The sequence below is a fragment of the Ambystoma mexicanum genome, chromosome 6q (assembly GCF_040938575.1).
Source record: "Ambystoma mexicanum isolate Mex_15411 chromosome 6q, UKY_AmexF1_1, whole genome shotgun sequence".
In the NCBI taxonomy this organism is placed as follows: domain Eukaryota; kingdom Metazoa; phylum Chordata; class Amphibia; order Caudata; family Ambystomatidae; genus Ambystoma; species Ambystoma mexicanum.
In genome coordinates this window covers 1,630,449,458-1,630,468,294 of record NC_090937.1, presented here as the reverse complement: position 1 = coordinate 1,630,468,294, position 18,837 = coordinate 1,630,449,458, and the positions used below count along the sequence as shown (strand labels likewise).

At 50.1% G+C, this 18,837-nt stretch overlaps 4 non-coding genes across 4 annotated transcripts; all 4 read right to left on the bottom strand.

Annotated features, from left to right (window-relative positions):
* Positions 1-8,959: 8,959 nt before the first annotated feature.
* TRNAG-ACC (transfer RNA glycine (anticodon ACC)) lies at positions 8,960-9,031 on the bottom strand. The gene has a single exon. It is a non-coding gene; the product is annotated as a tRNA-Gly (tRNA).
* Positions 9,032-11,462: 2,431 nt separating this feature from the next.
* Positions 11,463-11,534, bottom strand: TRNAG-UCC (transfer RNA glycine (anticodon UCC)). The gene has a single exon. It is a non-coding gene; the product is annotated as a tRNA-Gly (tRNA).
* A 1,182-nt stretch (positions 11,535-12,716) lies between these two features.
* TRNAG-UCC (transfer RNA glycine (anticodon UCC)) lies at positions 12,717-12,788 on the bottom strand. Its single transcript has one exon. It is a non-coding gene; the product is annotated as a tRNA-Gly (tRNA).
* A 2,424-nt stretch (positions 12,789-15,212) lies between these two features.
* Positions 15,213-15,284, bottom strand: TRNAG-UCC (transfer RNA glycine (anticodon UCC)). Its single transcript has one exon. It is a non-coding gene; the product is annotated as a tRNA-Gly (tRNA).
* Between the last annotated feature and the right edge of the window lie 3,553 nt (positions 15,285-18,837).

The window sequence follows — 18,837 nt, the reverse complement described above, 5'->3', positions numbered from 1 at the left end:
TTGTCAGGCCTTTGTCGGGGAGGGGCCAGGAGCCCTGCTTGCTTCAATCCCCTCACCGATAGACAGTTGCAGAAACTAGGATGCAAGAACCTTTCCTGGATGGGGTTTTGATTTTCACGAAAAGTGTGTCAGCTTTGCTTTCAGCATGAGTCTGATTTCCAAAAAATGCATTTTGAACAATTTAAAGATTTGATCTGCGTTGGCCGGGAATTGAACCCGGGTCAACTGCTTGGAAGGCAGCTATGCTCACCACTATACCATCAACGCCTGCCTGTCTGGGCTATCTGATGGAGCGCCCCTTAGAAATAAGAATAAGTCATTGGCTGGGAATGAAAAAAGCTTGCGTTTGACGCAGAAGCAGTTCGCATCATGAGGTCTTGCCGGTCAGCCCAACATTTCCCCGGGACCCCTTAAAAAAGGAGCTTGGTTTTAAGTTTGGTTTGATTGAACAGTACATTTTGTTGGCTGGGCTGGGACCCTCTCCTATTTAGCGCAAGAGTGGAACGAGGCAGCAAGTTCAAGGAATGACATTGCATCCAGGCACTTACAGCACTTTGTGCCCTAATGCCATGACACAAAAACATAATTTGAAAAAACTTAGCAGAGGATGGTTTCGATCCATCGACCTCTGGGTTATGGGCCCTGCAAGCTTCCGCTGCGCCACTCTGCTGGTTGGAGAGAAGAGCTTTTCTGGGCTTTTACAGCCTACAAACCGACAACCATAGACCCAGTTTCGAGTGAAGCCGGCAGTAGGCCTTACAAAGCCAAACAACCTGCAACCACGCACTCCCATCCCATGGCCTTTTGCAGACAGGCCTCATTTCTCTAGCTCACACCCTAACTGCCAACACCCCTTCCCCTTCTCTCGCTGTCTCTCTCTCTCTGTCTCTCTCTCTCATTCTCTCTCTCTCGCAAATAGATACTTTACTTCCCAGGTGCAACAAAACAAGCCTTCTCGAGCTGGCAGATATGGGAAGGAAGGAAGGAAGGGCCAGTTTGGAAACTCAACTCAATTACCATAAATCCCCTGCTAAGGGTTATGGGAGGGAGGAATGAAGGAACTTTGCTTCAGGGAAAGGGCTGCTGCTGCTTCAGCATGTGAGGAGCGCAGCCACATGTTTCACCTTCCTCAGTATGTTGGTTTAAAGGATGAGAGAGATCCTGAAACCTCACTCTAATAGGCTGAGGTGCTGTGCTCGGTGGCCTGCTGGGACCTTGGCCCGTCAGGGCAAGGCGAATAGGCCTTTGTCAGGCCTTTGTCGGGGAGGGGCCAGGAGCCCTGCTCGCTTCAATCCCCTCACCGATAGACAGTTGCAGAAACTAGGATGCAAGAACCTTTCCTGGATGGGGTTTTGATTTTCACGAAAAGTGTGTCAGCTTTGCTTTCAGCATGAGTCTGATTTCCAAAAAATGCATTTTGAACAATTTAAAGATTTGATCTGCTTTGGCCGGGAATCGAACCCGGGTCAACTGCTTGGAAGGCAGCTATGCTCACCACTATACCACCAACGCCTGCCTGTCTGGGCTATGTGATGGAGCGCCCCTTAGAAATAAGAATAAGTCATTGGCTGGGAATGAAAAAAGCTTGCGTTTGACGCAGAAGCAGTTCGCATCATGAGGTCTTGCCGGTCAGCCCAACATTTCCCCGGGACCCCTTAAAAAAGGAGCTTGGTTTTAAGTTTGGTTTGATTGAACAGTACATTTTGTTGGCTGGGCTGGGACCCTCTCCTATTTAGCGCAAGAGTGGAACGAGGCAGCAAGTTCAAGGAATGACATTGCATCCAGGCACTTACAGCTCTTTGTGCCCTAATGCCATGACACAAAAACATAATTTGAAAAAACTTAGCAGAGGATGGTTTCGATCCATCGACCTCTGGGTTATGGGCCCAGCACACTTCCGCTGCGCCACTCTGCTGGTTGCAGAACAAGAGCTTTTCTGGGCTTTTACAGCCTACAAACCGACAACCCTAGACCCAGTTTCGAGTGAAGCGGGCAGTAGGCCTTACAAAGCCAAACAACCTGCAACCACGCACTCCCATCCCATGGCCTTCTGCAGACAGGCCTCATTTCTCTAGCTCGCACCCTAACTGCCAACACCCCTTCCCCTTCTCTCTCTGTCTCTCTCTCTCTCTGTCTCTCTCTCTCATTCTCTCTCTCTCGCAAATAGATACTTTACTTCCCAGGTGCAACAAAACAAGCCTTCTCGAGCTGGCAGATATGGGAAGGAAGGAAGGAAGGGCCAGTTTGGAAACTCAACTCAATTACCATAAATCCCCTGCTAAGGGTTATGGGAGGGAGGAATGAAGGAACTTTGCTTCAGGGAAAGGGCTGCTGCTGCTTCAGCATGTGAGGAGCGCAGCCACACGTTTCACCTTCCTCAGTATGTTGGTTTACAGGATGAGAGAGATCCTGAAACCTCACTCTAATAGGCTGAGGTGCTGTGCTCGGTGGCCTGCTGGGACCTTGGCCCGTCAGGGCAAGGCGAATAGGCCTTTGTCAGGCCTTCGTCAGGGCTTTGTCGGGGAGGGGCCAGGAGCCCTGCTCGCTTCAATCCCCTCACCGATAGACAGTTGCAGAAACTAGGATGCAAGAACCTTTCCTGGATGGGGTTTTGATTGTCACGAAAAGTGTGTCAGCTTTGCTTTCAGCATGAGTCTGATTTCCAAAAAATGCATTTTGAACAATTTAAAGATTTGATCTGCGTTGGCCGGGAATCGAACCCAGGTCAACTGCTTGGAAGGCAGCTATGCTCACCACTATACCACCAACGCCTGCCTGTCTGGGCTATTTGATGGAGCGCCCCTTAGAAATAAGAATAAGTCATTGGCTGGGAATGAAAAAAGCTTGCGTTTGACGCAGAAGCAGTTCGCATCATGAGGTCTTGCCGGTCAGCCCAACATTTCCCCGGGACCCCTTAAAAAAGGAGCTTGGTTTTAAGTTTGGTTTGATTGAACAGTACATTTTGTTGGCTGGGCTGGGACCCTCTCCTATTTAGCGCAAGAGTGGAACGAGGCAGCAAGTTCAAGGAATGACATTGCATCCAGGCACTTACAGCTCTTTGTGCCCTAATGCCATGACACAAAAACATAATTTGAAAAAACTTAGCAGAGGATGGTTTCGATCCATCGACCTCTGGGTTATGGGCCCAGCACGCTTCCGCTGCGCCACTCTGCTGGTTGGAGAACAAGAGCTTTTCTGGGCTTTTACAGCCTACAAACCGACAACCCTAGACCCAGTTTCGAGTGAAGCGGGCAGTAGGCCTTACAAAGCGAAACAACCTGCAACCACGCACTCCCATCCCATGGCCTTTTGCAGACAGGCCTCATTTCTCTAGCTCACACCCTAACTGCCAACACCCCTTCCCCTTCTCTCTCTGTCTCTCTCTCTCTGTCTCTCTCTCTCATTCTCTCTCTCTCGCAAATAGATACTTTACTTCCCAGGTGCAACAAAACAAGCCTTCTCGAGCTGGCAGATATGGGAAGGAAGGAAGGAAGGGCCAGTTTGGAAACTCAACTCAATTACCATAAATCCCCTGCTAAGGGTTATGGGAGGGAGGAATGAAGGAACTTTGCTTCAGGGAAAGGGCTGCTGCTGCTTCAGCATGTGAGGAGCACAGCCACACGTTTCACCTTCCTCAGTAAGTTGGTTTACAGGATGAGAGAGATCCTGAAACCTCACTCTAATAGGCTGAGGTGCTGTGCTCGGTGGCCTGCTGGGACCTTTGCCCATCAGGGCAAGGCGAATAGGCCTTTGTCAGGCCTTTGTCGGGGAGGGGCCAGGAGCCCTGCTCGCTTCAATCCCCTCACCGATAGACAGTTGCAGAAACTAGGATGCAAGAACCTTTCCTGGATGGGGTTTTGATTTTCACGAAAAGTGTGTCAGCTTTGCTTTCAGCATGAGTCTGATTTCCAAAAAATGCATTTTGAACAATTTAAAGATTTGATCTGCGTTGGCCGGGAATGGAACCCGGGTCAACTGCTTGGAAGGCAGCTATGCTCACCACTATACCACCAACGCCTGCCTGTCTGGGCTATCTGATGGAGCGCCCCTTAGAAATAAGAATAAGTCATTGGCTGGGAATGAAAAAAGCTTGCGTTTGACGCAGAAGCAGTTCGCATCATGAGGTCTTGCCGGTCAGCCCAACATTTCCCCGGGACCCCTTAAAAAAGGAGCTTGGTTTTAAGTTTGGTTTGATTGAACAGTACATTTTGTTGGCTGGGCTGGGACCCTCTCCTATTTAGCGCAAGAGTGGAACGAGGCAGCAAGTTCAAGGAATGACATTGCATCCAGGCACTTACAGCTCTTTGTGCCCTAATGCCATGACACAAAAACATAATTTGAAAAAAGTTAGCAGAGGATGGTTTCGATCCATCGACCTCTGGGTTATGGGCCCAGCACGCTTCCGCTGCGCCACTCTGCTGGTTGGAGAACAAGAGCTTTTCTGGGCTTTTACAGCCTACAAACCGACAACCCTAGACCCAGTTTCGAGTGAAGCGGGCAGTAGGCCTTACAAAGCCAAACAACCTGCAACCACGCACTCCCATCCCATGGCCTTTTGCAGACAGGCCTCATTTCTCTAGCTCACACCCTAACTGCCAACACCCCTTCCCCTTCTCTCTCTGTCTCTCTCTCTCTGTCTCTCTCTCTCATTCTCTCTCTCTCACAAATAGATACTTTACTTCCCAGGTGCAACAAAACAAGCCTTCTCGAGCTGGCAGATATGGGAAGGAAGGAAGGAAGGGCCAGTTTGGAAACTCAACTCAATTACCATAAATCCCCTGCTAAGGGTTATGGGAGGGAGGAATGAAGGAACTTTGCTTCAGGGAAAGGGCTGCTGCTGCTTCAGCATGTGAGGAGCGCAGCCACACGTTTCACCTTCCTCAGTATGTTGGTTTACAGGATGAGAGAGATCCTGAAACCTCACTCTAATAGGCTGAGGGGCTGTGCTCGGTGGCCTGCTGGGACCTTTGCCCGTCAGGGCAAGGCGAATAGGCCTTTGTCAGGCCTTCGTCAGGGCTTTGTCGGGGAGGGGCCAGGAGCCCTGCTCGCTTCAATCCCCTCACCGATAGACAGTTGCAGAAACTAGGATGCAAGAACCTTTCCTGGATGGGGTTTTGATTTTCACGAAAAGTGTGTCAGCTTTGCTTTCAGCATGAGTCTGATTTCCAAAAAATGCATTTTGAACAATTTAAAGATTTGATCTGCGTTGGCAGGGAAGCGAACCCGGGTCAACTGCTTGGAAGGCAGCTATGCTCACCACTATACCACCAACGCCTGCCTGTCTGGGCTATCTGATGGAGCGCCCCTTAGAAATAAGAATAAGTCATTGGCTGGGAATGAAAAAAGCTTGCGTTTGACGCAGAAGCAGTTCGCATCATGAGGTCTTGCCGGTCAGCCCAACATTTCCCCGGGACCCCTTAAAAAAGGAGCTTGGTTTTAAGTTTGGTTTGATTGAACAGTACATTTCGTTGGCTGGGCTGGGACCCTCTCCTATTTAGCGCAAGAGTGGAACGAGGCAGCAAGTTCAAGGAATGACATTGCATCCAGGCACTTACAGCTCTTTGTGCCCTAATGCCATGACACAAAAACATAATTTGAAAAAACTTAGCAGAGGATGGTTTCGATCCATCGACCTCTGGGTTATGGGCCCAGCACGCTTCCGCTGCGCCACTCTGCTGGTTGGAGAACAAGAGCTTTTCTGGGCTTTTACAGCCTACAAACCGACAACCCTAGACCCAGTTTCGAGTGAAGCGGGCAGTAGGCCTTACAAAGCCAAACAACCTGCAACCACGCACTCCCATCCCATGGCCTTTTGCAGACAGGCCTCATTTCTCTAGCTCACACCCTAACTGCCAACACCCCTTCCCCTTCTCTCTCTGTCTCTCTCTCTCTGTCTCTCTCTCTCATTCTCTCTCTCTCGCAAATAGATACTTTACTTCCCAGGTGCAACAAAACAAGCCTTCTCGAGCTGGCAGATATGGGAAGGAAGGAAGGAAGGGCCAGTTTGGAAACTCAACTCAATTACCATAAATCCCCTGCTAAGGGTTATGGGAGGGAGGAATGAAGGAACTTTGCTTCAGGGAAAGGGCTGCTGCTGCTTCAGCATGTGAGGAGCACAGCCACACGTTTCACCTTCCTCAGTATGTTGGTTTACAGGATGAGAGAGATCCTGAAACCTCACTCTAATAGGCTGAGGTGCTGTGCTCGGTGGCCTGCTGGGACCTTTGCCCGTCAGGGCAAGGCGAATAGGCCTTTGTCAGGCCTTTGTCGGGGAGGGGCCAGGAGCCCTGCTCGCTTCAATCCCCTCACCGATAGACAGTTGCAGAAACTAGGATGCAAGAACCTTTCCTGGATGGGGTTTTGATTTTCACGAAAAGTGTGTCAGCTTTGCTTTCAGCATGAGTCTGATTTCCAAAAAATGCATTTTGAACAATTTAAAGATTTGATCTGCGTTGGCCGGGAATGGAACCCGGGTCAACTGCTTGGAAGGCAGCTATGCTCACCACTATACCACCAACGCCTGCCTGTCTGGGCTTTCTGATGGAGCGCCCCTTAGAAATAAGAATAAGTCATTGGCTGGGAATGAAAAAAGCTTGCGTTTGACGCAGAAGCAGTTCGCATCATGAGGTCTTGCCGGTCAGCCCAACATTTCCCCGGGACCCCTTAAAAAAGGAGCTTGGTTTTAAGTTTGGTTTGATTGAACAGTACATTTTGTTGGCTGGGCTGGGACCCTCTCCTATTTAGCGCAAGAGTGGAACGAGGCAGCAAGTTCAAGGAATGACATTGCATCCAGGCACTTACAGCTCTTTGTGCCCTAATGCCATGACACAAAAACATAATTTGAAAAAACTTAGCAGAGGATGGTTTCGATCCATCGACCTCTGGGTTATGGGCCCAGCACGCTTCCGCTGTGCCACTCTGCTGGTTGGAGAACAAGAGCTTTTCTGGGCTTTTACAGCCTACAAACCGACAACCCTAGACCCAGTTTCGAGTGAAGCGGGCAGTAGGCCTTACAAAGCCAAACAACCTGCAACCACGCACTCCCATCCCATGGCCTTTTGCAGACAGGCCTCATTTCTCTAGCTCACACCCTAACTGCCAACACCCCTTCCCCTTCTCTCTCTGTCTCTCTCTCTCTGTCTCTCTCTCTCATTCTCTCTCTCTCGCAAGTAGATACTTTACTTCCCAGGTGCAACAAAACAAGCCTTCTCGAGCTGGCAGATATGGGAAGGAAGGAAGGGCCAGTTTGGAAACTCAACTCAATTACCATAAATCCCCTGCTAAGGGTTATGGGGGGGGAGGAATGAAGGAACTTTGCTTCAGGGAAAGGGCTGCTGCTGCTTCAGCATGTGAGGAGCGCAGCCACACGTTTCACCTTCCTCAGTATGTTGGTTTACAGGATGAGAGAGATCCTGAAACCTCACTCTAATAGGCTGAGGTGCTGTGCTCGGTGGCCTGCTGGGACCTTTGCCCGTCAGGGCAAGGCGAATAGGCCTTTGTCAGGCCTTCGTCAGGGCTTTGTCGGGGAGGGGCCAGGAGCCCTGCTCGCTTCAATCCCCTCACCGATAGACAGTTGCAGAAACTAGGATGCAAGAACATTTCCTGGATGGGGTTTTGATTTTCGCGAAAAGTGTGTCAGCTTTGCTTTCAGCATGAGTCTGATTTCCCAAAAATGCATTTTGAACAATTTAAAGATTTGATCTGCGTTGGCCGGGAATCTAACCCGGGTCAACTGCTTGGAAGGCAGCTATGCTCACCACTATACCACCAACGCCTGCCGGTCTGGGCTATCTGATGGAGCGCCCCTTAGAAATAAGAATAAGTCATTGGCTGGGAATGAAAAAAGCTTGCGTTTGACGCAGAAGCAGTTCGCATCATGAGGTCTTGCCGGTCAGCCCAACATTTCCCCGGGACCCCTTAAAAAAGGAGCTTGGTTTTAAGTTTGGTTTGATTGAACAGTACATTTTGTTGGCTGGGCTGGGACCCTCTCCTATTTAGCGCAAGAGTGGAACGAGGCAGCAAGTTCAAGGAATGACATTGCATCCAGGCACTTACAGCTCTTTGTGCCCTAATGCCATGACACAAAAACATAATTTGAAAAAACTTAGCAGAGGATGGTTTCGATCCATCGACCTCTGGGTTATGGGCCCAGCATGCTTCCGCTGCGCCACTCTGCTGGTTGGAGAACAAGAGCTTTTCTGGGCTTTTACAGCCTACAAACCGACAACCCTAGACCCAGTTTCGAGTGAAGCGGGCAGTAGGCCTTACAAAGCCAAACAACCTGCAACCACGCACTCCCATCCCATGGCCTTTTGCAGACAGGCCTCATTTCTCTAGCTCACACCCTAACTGCCAACACCCCTTCCCCTTCTCTCTCTGTCTCTCTCTCTCTGTCTCTCTCTCTCATTCTCTCTCTCTCGCAAATAGATACTTTACTTCCCAGGTGCAACAAAACAAGCATTCTCGAGCTGGCAGATATGGGAAGGAAGGAAGGAAGGGCCAGTTTGGAAACTCAACTCAATTACCATAAATCCCCTGCTAAGGGTTATGGGAGGGAGGAATGAAGGAACTTTGCTTCAGAGAAAGGGCTGCTGCTGCTTCAGCATGTGAGGAGCGCAGCCACACGTTTCACCTTCCTCAGTATGTTGGTTTACAGGATGAGAGAGATCCTGAAACCTCACTCTAATAGGCTGAGGTGCTGTGCTCGGTGGCCTGCTGGGACCTTTGCCCGTCAGGGCAAGGCGAATAGGCCTTTGTCAGGCCTTCGTCAGGGCTTTGTCGGGGAGGGGCCAGGAGCCCTGCTCGCTTCAATCCCCTCACCGATAGACAGTTGCAGAAACTAGGATGCAAGAACCTTTCCTGGATGGGGTTTTGATTTTCGCGAAAAGGGTGTCAGCTTTGCTTTCAGCATGAGTCTGATTTCCAAAAAATGCATTTTGAACAATTTAAAGATTTGATCTGCGTTGGCCGGGAATCGAACCCGGGTCAACTGCTTGGTAGGCAGCTATGCTCACCACTATACCACCAACTCCTGCCTGTCTGGACTATCTGATGGAGCGCCCCTTAGAAATAAGAATAAGTCATTGGCTGGGAATGAAAAAAGCTTGCGTTTGACGCAGAAGCAGTTCGCATCATGAGGTCTTGCCGGTCAGCCCAACATTTCCCCGGGACCCCTTAAAAAAGGAGCTTGGTTTTAAGATTGGTTTGATTGAACAGTACATTTTGTTGGCTGGGCTGGGACCCTCTCCTATTTAGCGCAAGAGTGGAACGAGGCAGCAAGTTCAAGGAATGACATTGCATCCAGGCACTTACAGCTCTTTGTGCCCTAATGCCATGACACAAAAACATAATTTGAAAAAACTTAGCAGAGGATGGTTTCGATCCATCGACCTCTGGGTTATGGGCCCAGCACGCTTCCGCTGTGCCACTCTGCTGGCTGGAGAACGAGAGCTTTTCGGGGCTTTTACAGCCTACAAACCGACAACCCTAGACCCAGTTTCGAGTGAAGCGGGCAGTATCCCTTACAAAGCCAAACAACCTGCAACCACGCACTCCCATCCCATGGCCTTTTGCAGACAGGCCTCATTTCTCTAGCTCACACCCTAACTGCCAACACCCCTTCCCCTTCTCTCTCTGTCTCTCTCTCTCTGTCTCTCTCTCTCATTCTCTCTCTCTCGCAAATAGATGCTTTACTTCCCAGGTGCAACAAAACAAGCCTTCTCGAGCTGGCAGATATGGGAAGGAAGGAAGGAAGGGCCAGTTTGGAAACTCAACTCAATTACCATAAATCCCCTGCTAAGGGTTATGGGAGGGAGGAATGAAGGAACTTTGCTTCAGGGAAAGGGCTGCTGCTGCTTCAGCATGTGAGGAGCACAGCCACACGTTTCACCTTCCTCAGTATGTTGGTTTACAGGATGAGAGAGATCCTGAAACCTCACTCTAATAGGCTGAGGTGCTGTGCTCGGTGGCCTGCTGGGACCTTTGCCCGTCAGGGCAAGGCGAATAGGCCTTTGTCAGGCCTTTGTCGGGGAGGGGCCAGGAGCCCTGCTCGCTTCAATCCCCTCACCGATAGACAGTTGCAGAAACTAGGATGCAAGAACCTTTCCTGGATGGGGTTTTGATTTTCACGAAAAGTGTGTCAGCTTTGCTTTCAGCATGAGTCTGATTTCCAAAAAATGCATTTTGAACAATTTAAAGATTTGATCTGCGTTGGCCGGGAATGGAACCCGGGTCAACTGCTTGGAAGGCAGCTATGCTCACCATTATACCACCAACGCCTGCCTGTCTGGGCTATCTGATGGAGCGCCCCTTAGAAATAAGAATAAGTCATTGGCTGGGAATGAAAAAAGCTTGCGTTTGACGCAGAAGCAGTTCGCATCATGAGGTCTTGCCGGTCAGCCCAACATTTCCCCGGGACCCCTTAAAAAAGGAGCTTGGTTTTAAGTTTGGTTTGATTGAACAGTACATTTTGTTGGCTGGGCTGGGTCCCTCTCCTATTTAGCGCAAGAGTGGAACGAGGCAGCAAGTTCAAGGAATGACATTGCATCCAGGCACTTACAGCTCTTTTTGCCCTAATGCCATGACACAAAAACATAATTTGAAAAAAGTTAGCAGAGGATGGTTTCGATCCATCGACCTCTGGGTTATGGGCCCAGCACGCTTCCGCTGCGCCACTCTGCTGGTTGGAGAACAAGAGCTTTTCTGGGCTTTTACAGCCTACAAACCGACAACCCTAGACCCAGGTTCGAGTGAAGCGGGCAGTAGGCCTTACAAAGCCAAACAACCTGCAACCACGCACTCCCATCCCATGGCCTTTTGCAGACAGGCCTCATTTCTCTAGCTCACACCCTAACTGCCAACACCCCTTCCCCTTCTCTCTCTGTCTCTCTCTCTCTGTCTCTCTCTCTCATTCTCTCTCTCTCGCAAGTAGATACTTTACTTCCCAGGTGCAACAAAACAAGCCTTCTCGAGCTGGCAGATATGGGAAGGAAGGAAGGAAGGGCCAGTTTGGAAACTCAACTCAATTACCATAAATCCCCTGGTAAGGGTTATGGGGGGGAGGAATGAAGGAACTTTGCTTCAGGGAAAGGGCTGCTGCTGCTTCAGCATGTGAGGAGCGCAGCCACACGTTTCACCTTCCTCAGTATGTTGGTTTACAGGATGAGAGAGATCCTGAAACCTCACTCTAATAGGCTGAGGTGCTGTGCTCGGTGGCCTGCTGGGACCTTTGCCCGTCAGGGCAAGGCGAATAGGCCTTTGTCAGGCCTTCGTCAGGTCTTTGTCGGGGAGGGGCCAGGAGCCCTGCTCGCTTCAATCCCCTCACCGATAGACAGTTGCAGAAACTAGGATGCAAGAACATTTCCTGGATGGGGTTTTGATTTTCGCGAAAAGTGTGTCAGCTTTGCTTTCAGCATGAGTCTGATTTCCCAAAAATGCATTTTGAACAATTTAAAGATTTGATCTGCGTTGGCCGGGAATCGAACCCGGGTCAACTGCTTGGAAGGCAGCTATGCTCACCACTATACCACCAACGCCTGCCTGTCTGAGTTCTCTGATGGAGCGCCCCTTAGAAATAAGAATAAGTCATTGGCTGGGAATGAAAAAAGCTTGCTTTTGACGCAGAAGCAGTTCGCATCATGAGGTCTTGCCGGTCAGCCCAACATTTCCCCGGGACCCCTTAAAAAAGGAGCTTGGTTTTAAGTTTGGTTTGATTGAACAGTACATTTTGTTGGCTGGGCTGGGACCCTCTCCTATTTAGCGCAAGAGTGGAACGAGGCAGCAAGTTCAAGGAATGACATTGCATCCAGGCACTTACAGCTCTTTGTGCCCTAATGCCATGACACAAAAACATAATTTGAAAAAACTTAGCAGAGGATGGTTTCGATCCATCGACCTCTGGGTTATGGGCCCAGCACGCTTCCGCTGCGCCACTCTGCTGGTTGGAGAACAAGAGCTTTTCTGGGCTTTTACAGCCTACAAACCGACAACCCTAGACCCAGTTTCGAGTGAAGCGGGCAGTAGGCCTTACAAAGCCAAACAACCTGCAACCACGCACTCCCATCCCATGGCCTTTTGCAGACAGGCCTCATTTCTCTAGCTCACACCCTAACTGCCAACACCCCTTCCCCCTTCTCTCTCTGTCTCTCTCTCTCTGTCTCTCTCTCTCATTCTCTCTCTCTCGCAAGTAGATACTTTACTTCCCAGGTGCAACAAAACAAGCCTTCTCGAGCTGGCAGATATGGGAAGGAAGGAAGGGCCAGTTTGGAAACTCAACTCAATTACCATAAATCCCCTGCTAAGGGTTATGGGAGGGAGGAATGAAGGAACTTTGCTTCAGGGAAAGGGCTGCTGCTGCTTCAGCATGTGAGGAGCGCAGCCACACGTTTCACCTTCCTCAGTATGTTGGTTTACAGGATGAGAGAGATCCTGAAACCTCACTCTAATAGGCTGAGGTGCTGTGCTCGGTGGCCTGCTGGGACCTTTGCCGGTCAGGGCAAGGCGAATAGGCCTTTGTCAGGCCTTCGTCAGGGCTTTGTCGGGGAGGGGCCAGGAGCCCTGCTCGCTTCAATCCCCTCACCGATAGACAGTTGCAGAAACTAGGATGCAAGAACCTTTCCTGGATGGGGTTTTGATTTTCGCGAAAAGTGTGTCAGCTTTGCTTTCAGCATGAGTCTGATTTCCAAAAAATGCATTTTGAACAATTTAAAGATTTGATCTGCGTTGGCCGGGAATCGAACCCGGGTCAACTGCTTGGAAGGCAGCTATGCTCACCACTATACCACCAACGCCTGCCTGTCTGAGCTCTCTGATGGAGCGCCCCTTAGAAATAAGAATAAGTCATTGGCTGGGAATGAAAAAAGCTTGCGTTTGACGCAGAAGCAGTTCGCATCATGAGGTCTTGCCGGTCAGCCCAACATTTCCCCGGGACCCCTTAAAAAAGGAGCTTGGTTTTAAGTTTGGTTTGATTGAACAGTACATTTTGTTGGCTGGGCTGGGACCCTCTCCTATTTAGCGCAAGAGTGGAACGAGGCAGCAAGTTCAAGGAATGACATTGCATCCAGGCACTTACAGCTCTTTGTGCCCTAATGCCATGACACAAAAACATAATTTGAAAAAACTTAGCAGAGGATGGTTTCGATCCATCGACCTCTGGGTTATGGGCCCAGCACGCTTCCGCTGTGCCACTCTGCTGGCTGGAGAACGAGAGCTTTTCGGGGCTTTTACAGCCTACAAACCGACAACCCTAGACCCAGTTTCGAGTGAAGCGGGCAGTATCCCTTACAAAGCCAAACAACCTGCAACCACGCACTCCCATCCCATGGCCTTTTGCAGACAGGCCTCATTTCTCTAGCTCACACCCTAACTGCCAACACCCCTTCCCCTTCTCTCTCTGTCTCTCTCTCTCTCTGTCTCTCTCTCTCATTCTCTCTCTCTCGCAAATAGATACTTTACTTCCCAGGTGCAACAAAACAAGCCTTCTCGAGCTGGCAGATATGGGAAGGAAGGAAGGAAGGGCCAGTTTGGAAACTCAACTCAATTACCATAAATCCCCTGCTAAGGGTTATGGGAGGGAGGAATGAAGGAACTTTGCTTCAGGGAAAGGGCTGCTGCTGCTTCAGCATGTGAGGAGCACAGCCACACGTTTCACCTTCCTCAGTATGTTGGTTTACAGGATGAGAGAGATCCTGAAACCTCACTCTAATAGGCTGAGGTGCTGTGCTCGGTGGCCTGCTGGGACCTTTGCCCGTCAGGGCAAGGCGAATAGGCCTTTGTCAGGCCTTTGTCGGGGAGGGGCCAGGAGCCCTGCTCGCTTCAATCCCCTCACCGATAGACAGTTGCAGAAACTAGGATGCAAGAACCTTTCCTGGATGGGGTTTTGATTTTCACGAAAAGTGTGTCAGCTTTGCTTTCAGCATGAGTCTGATTTCCAAAAAATACATTTTGAACAATTTAAAGATTTGATCTGCGTTGGCCGGGAATCGAACCCGGGTCAACTGCTTGGAAGGCAGCTATGCTCACCACTATACCACCAATGCCTGCCTGTCTGGGCTATGTGATGGAGCGCCCCTTAGAAATAAGAATAAGTCATTGGCTGGGAATGAAAAAAGCTTGCGTTTGACGCAGAAGCAGTTCGCATCATGAGGTCTTGCCGGTCAGCCCAACATTTCCCCGGGACCCCTTAAAAAAGGAGCTTGGTTTTAAGTTTGGTTTGATTGAACAGTACATTTCGTTGGCTGGGCTGGGACCCTCTCCTATTTAGCGCAAGAGTGGAACGAGGCAGCAAGTTCAAGGAATGACATTGCATCCAGGCACTTACAGCTCTTTGTGCCCTAATGCCATGACACAAAAACATAATTTGAAAAAACTTAGCAGAGGATGGTTTCTATCCATCGACCTCTGGGTTATGGGCCCAGCACGCTTCCGCTGCGCCACTCTGCTGGTTGGAGAACAAGAGCTTTTCTGGGCTTTTACAGCCTACAAACCGACAACCCTAGACCCAGTTTCGAGTGAAGCGGGCAGTAGGCCTTACAAAGCCAAACAACCTGCAACCACGCACTCCCATCCCATGGCCTTTTGCAGACAGGCCTCATTTCTCTAGCTCACACCCTAACTGCCAACACCCCTTCCCCTTCTCTCTCTGTCTCTCTCTCTCTCTGTCTCTCTCTCTCATTCTCTCTCTCTCGCAAATAGATACTTTACTTCCCAGGTGCAACAAAACAAGCCTTCTCGAGCTGGCAGATATGGGAAGGAAGGAAGGAAGGGCCAGTTTGGAAACTCAACTCAATTACCATAAATCCCCTGCTAAGGGTTATGGGAGGGAGGAATGAAGGAACTTTGCTTCAGGGAAAGGGCTGCTGCTGCTTCAGCATGTGAGGAGCACAGCCACACGTTTCACCTTCCTCAGTATGTTGGTTTACAGGATGAGAGAGATCCTGAAACCTCACTCTAATAGGCTGAGGTGCTGTGCTCGGTGGCCTGCTGGGACCTTTGCCCGTCAGGGCAAGGCGAATAGGCCTTTGTCAGGCCTTTGTCGGGGAGGGGCCAGGAGCCCTGCTCGCTTCAATCCCCTCACCGATAGACAGTTGCAGAAACTAGGATGCAAGAACCTTTCCTGGATGGGGTTTTGATTTTCACGAAAAGTGTGTCAGCTTTGCTTTCAGCATGAGTCTGATTTCCAAAAAATGCATTTTGAACAATTTAAAGATTTGATCTGCGTTGGCCGGGAATCGAACCCGGGTCAACTGCTTGGAAGGCAGCTATGCTCACCACTATACCACCAACGCCTGCCTGTCTGGGCTATCTGATGGAGCGCCCCTTAGAAATAAGAATAAGTCATTGGCTGGGAATGAAAAAAGCTTGCGTTTGACGCAGAAGCAGTTCGCGTCATGAGGTCTTGCCGCTCAGCCCAACATTTCCCCGGGACCCCTTAAAAAAGGAGCTTGGTTTTAAGTTTGGTTTGATTGAACAGTACATTTTGTTGGCTGGGCTGGGACCCTCTCCTATTTAGCGCAAGAGTGGAACGAGGTAGCAAGTTCAAGGAATGACATTGCATCCAGGCACTTACAGCTCTTTGTGCCCTAATGCCATGACACAAAAACATAATTTGAAAAAACTTAGCAGAGGATGGTTTCGATCCATCGACCTCTGGGTTATGGGCCCAGCACTGGGCCCAGCACGCTTCCGCTGCGCCACTCTGCTGGTGGGAGAACAAGAGCTTTTCTGGGCTTTTACAGCCTACAAACCGACAACCCTAGACCCAGTTTCGAGTGAAGCGGGCAGTAGGCCTTACAAAGCCAAACAACCTGCAACCACGCACTCCCATCCCATGGCCTTTTGCAGACAGGCCTCATTTCTCTAGCTCACACCCTAACTGCCAACACCCCTTCCCCTTCTCTCTCTGTCTCTCTCTCTCTGTCTCTCTCTCTCATTCTCTCTCTCTCGCAAATAGATACTTTACTTCCCAGGTGCAACAAAACAAGCCTTCTCGAGCTGGCAGATATGGGAAGGAAGGAAGGAAGGGCCAGTTTGGAAACTCAACTCAATTACCATAAATCCCCTGCTAAGGGTTATGGGAGGGAGGAATGAAGGAACTTTGCTTCAGGGAAAGGGCTGCTGCTGCTTCAGCATGTGATGAGCACAGCCACACGTTTCACCTTCCTCAGTATGTTGGTTTACAGGATGAGAGAGATCCTGAAACCTCACTCTAATAGGCTGAGGTGCTGTGCTCGGTGGCCTGCTGGGACCTTTGCCCATCAGGGCAAGGCGAATAGGCCTTTGTCAGGCCTTTGTCGGGGAGGGGCCAGGAGCCCTGCTCGCTTCAATCCCCTCACCGATAGACAGTTGCAGAAACTAGGATGCAAGAACCTTTCCTGGATGGGGTTTTGATTTTCACGAAAAGTGTGTCAGCTTTGCTTTCAGCATGAGTCTGATTTCCAAAAAATGCATTTTGAACAATTTAAAGATTTGATCTGCGTTGGCCGGGAATGGAACCCGGGTCAACTGCTTGGAAGGCAGCTATGCTCACCACTATACCACCAACGCCTGCCTGTCTGGGCTATCTGATGGAGCGCCCCTTAGAAATAAGAATAAGTCATTGGCTGGGAATGAAAAAAGCTTGCGTTTGACGCAGAAGCAGTTCGCATCATGAGGTCTTGCCGGTCAGCCCAACATTTCCCCGGGACCCCTTAAAAAAGGAGCTTGGTTTTAAGTTTGGTTTGATTGAACAGTACATTTTGTTGGCTGGGCTGGGACCCTCTCCTATTTAGCGCAAGAGTGGAACGAGGCAGCAAGTTCAAGGAATGACATTGCATCCAGGCACTTACAGCTCTTTGTGCCCTAATGCCATGACACAAAAACATAATTTGAAAAAACTTAGCAGAGGATGGTTTCGATCCATCGACCTCTGGGTTATGGGCCCAGCACGCTTCCGCTGCGCCACTCTGCTGGTTGGAGAACAAGAGCTTTTCTGGGCTTTTACAGCCTACAAACCGACAACCCTAGACCCAGTTTCGAGTGAAGCGGGCAGTAGGCCTTACAAAGCCAAACAACCTGCAACCACGCACTCCCATCCCATGGCCTTTTGCAGACAGGCCTCATTTCTCTAGCTCACACCCTAACTGCCAACACCCCTTCCCCTTCTCTCTCTGTCTCTCTCTCTCTGTCTCTCTCTCTCATTCTCTCTCTCTCACAAATAGATACTTTACTTCCCAGGTGCAACAAAACAAGCCTTCTCGAGCTGGCAGATATGGGAAGGAAGGAAGGAAGGGCCAGTTTGGAAACTCAACTCAATTACCATAAATCCCCTGCTAAGGGTTATGGGAGGGAGGAATGAAGGAACTTTGCTTCAGGGAAAGGGCTGCTGCTGCTTCAGCATGTGAGGAGCGCAGCCACACGTTTCACCTTCCTCAGTATGTTGGTTTACAGGATGAGAGAGATCCTGAAACCTCACTCTAATAGGCTGAGGGGCTGTGCTCGGTGGCCTGGTGGGACCTTTGCCCGTCAGGGCAAGGCGAATAGGCCTTTGTCAGGCCTTCGTCAGGGCTTTGTCGGGGAGGGGCCAGGAGCCCTGCTCGCTTCAATCCCCTCACCGATAGACAGTTGCAGAAACTAGGATGCAAGAACCTTTCCTGGATGGGGTTTTGATTTTCACGAAAAGTGTGTCAGCTTTGCTTTCAGCATGAGTCTGATTTCCAAAAAATGCATTTTGAACAATTTAAAGATTTGATCTGCGTTGGCAGGGAAGCGAACCCGGGTCAACTGCTTGGAAGGCAGCTATGCTCACCACTATACCACCAACGCCTGCCTGTCTGGGCTATGTGATGGAGCGCCCCTTAGAAATAAGAATAAGTCATTGGCTGGGAATGAAAAAAGCTTGCGTTTGACGCAGAAGCAGTTCGCATCATGAGGTCTTGCCGGTCAGCCCAACATTTCCCCGGGACCCCTTAAAAAAGGAGCTTGGTTTTAAGTTTGGTTTGATTGAACAGTACATTTTGTTGGCTGGGCTGGGACCCTCTCCTATTTAGCGCAAGAGTGGAACGAGGCAGCAAGTTCAAGGAATGACATTGCATCCAGGCACTTACAGCTCTTTGTGCCCTAATGCCATGACACAAAAACATAATTTGAAAAAACTTAGCAGAGGATGGTTTCGATCCATCGACCTCTGGGTTATGGGCCCAGCACGCTTCCGCTGCGCCACTCTGCTGGTTGGAGAACAAGAGCTTTTCTGGGCTTTTACAGCCTACAAACCGACAACCCTAGACCCAGTTTCGAGTGAAGCGGGCAGTAGGCCTTACAAAGCCAAACAACCTGCAACCACGCACTCCCATCCCATGGCCTTTTGCAGACAGGCCTCATTTCTCTAGCTCACACCCTAACTGCCAACACCCCTTCCCCTTCTCTCTCTGTCTCTCTCTCTCTGTCTCTCTCTCTCATTCTCTCTCTCTCGCAAATAGATACTTTACTTCCCAGGTGCAACAAAACAAGCCTTCTCGAGCTGGCAGATATGGGAAGGAAGGAAGGAAGGGCCAGTTTGGAAACTCAACTCAATTACCATAAATCCCCTGCTAAGGGTTATGGGAGGGAGGAATGAAGGAACTTTGCTTCAGGGAAAGGGCTGCTGCTGCTTCAGCATGTGAGGAGCACAGCCACACGTTTCACCTTCCTCAGTATGTTGGTTTACAGGATGAGAGAGATCCTGAAACCTCACTCTAATAGGCTGAGGTGCTGTGCTCGGTGGCCTGCTGGGACCTTTGCCCGTCAGGGCAAGGCGAATAGGCCTTTGTCAGGCCTTTGTCGGGGAGGGGCCAGGAGCCCTGCTCGCTTCAATCCCCTCACCGA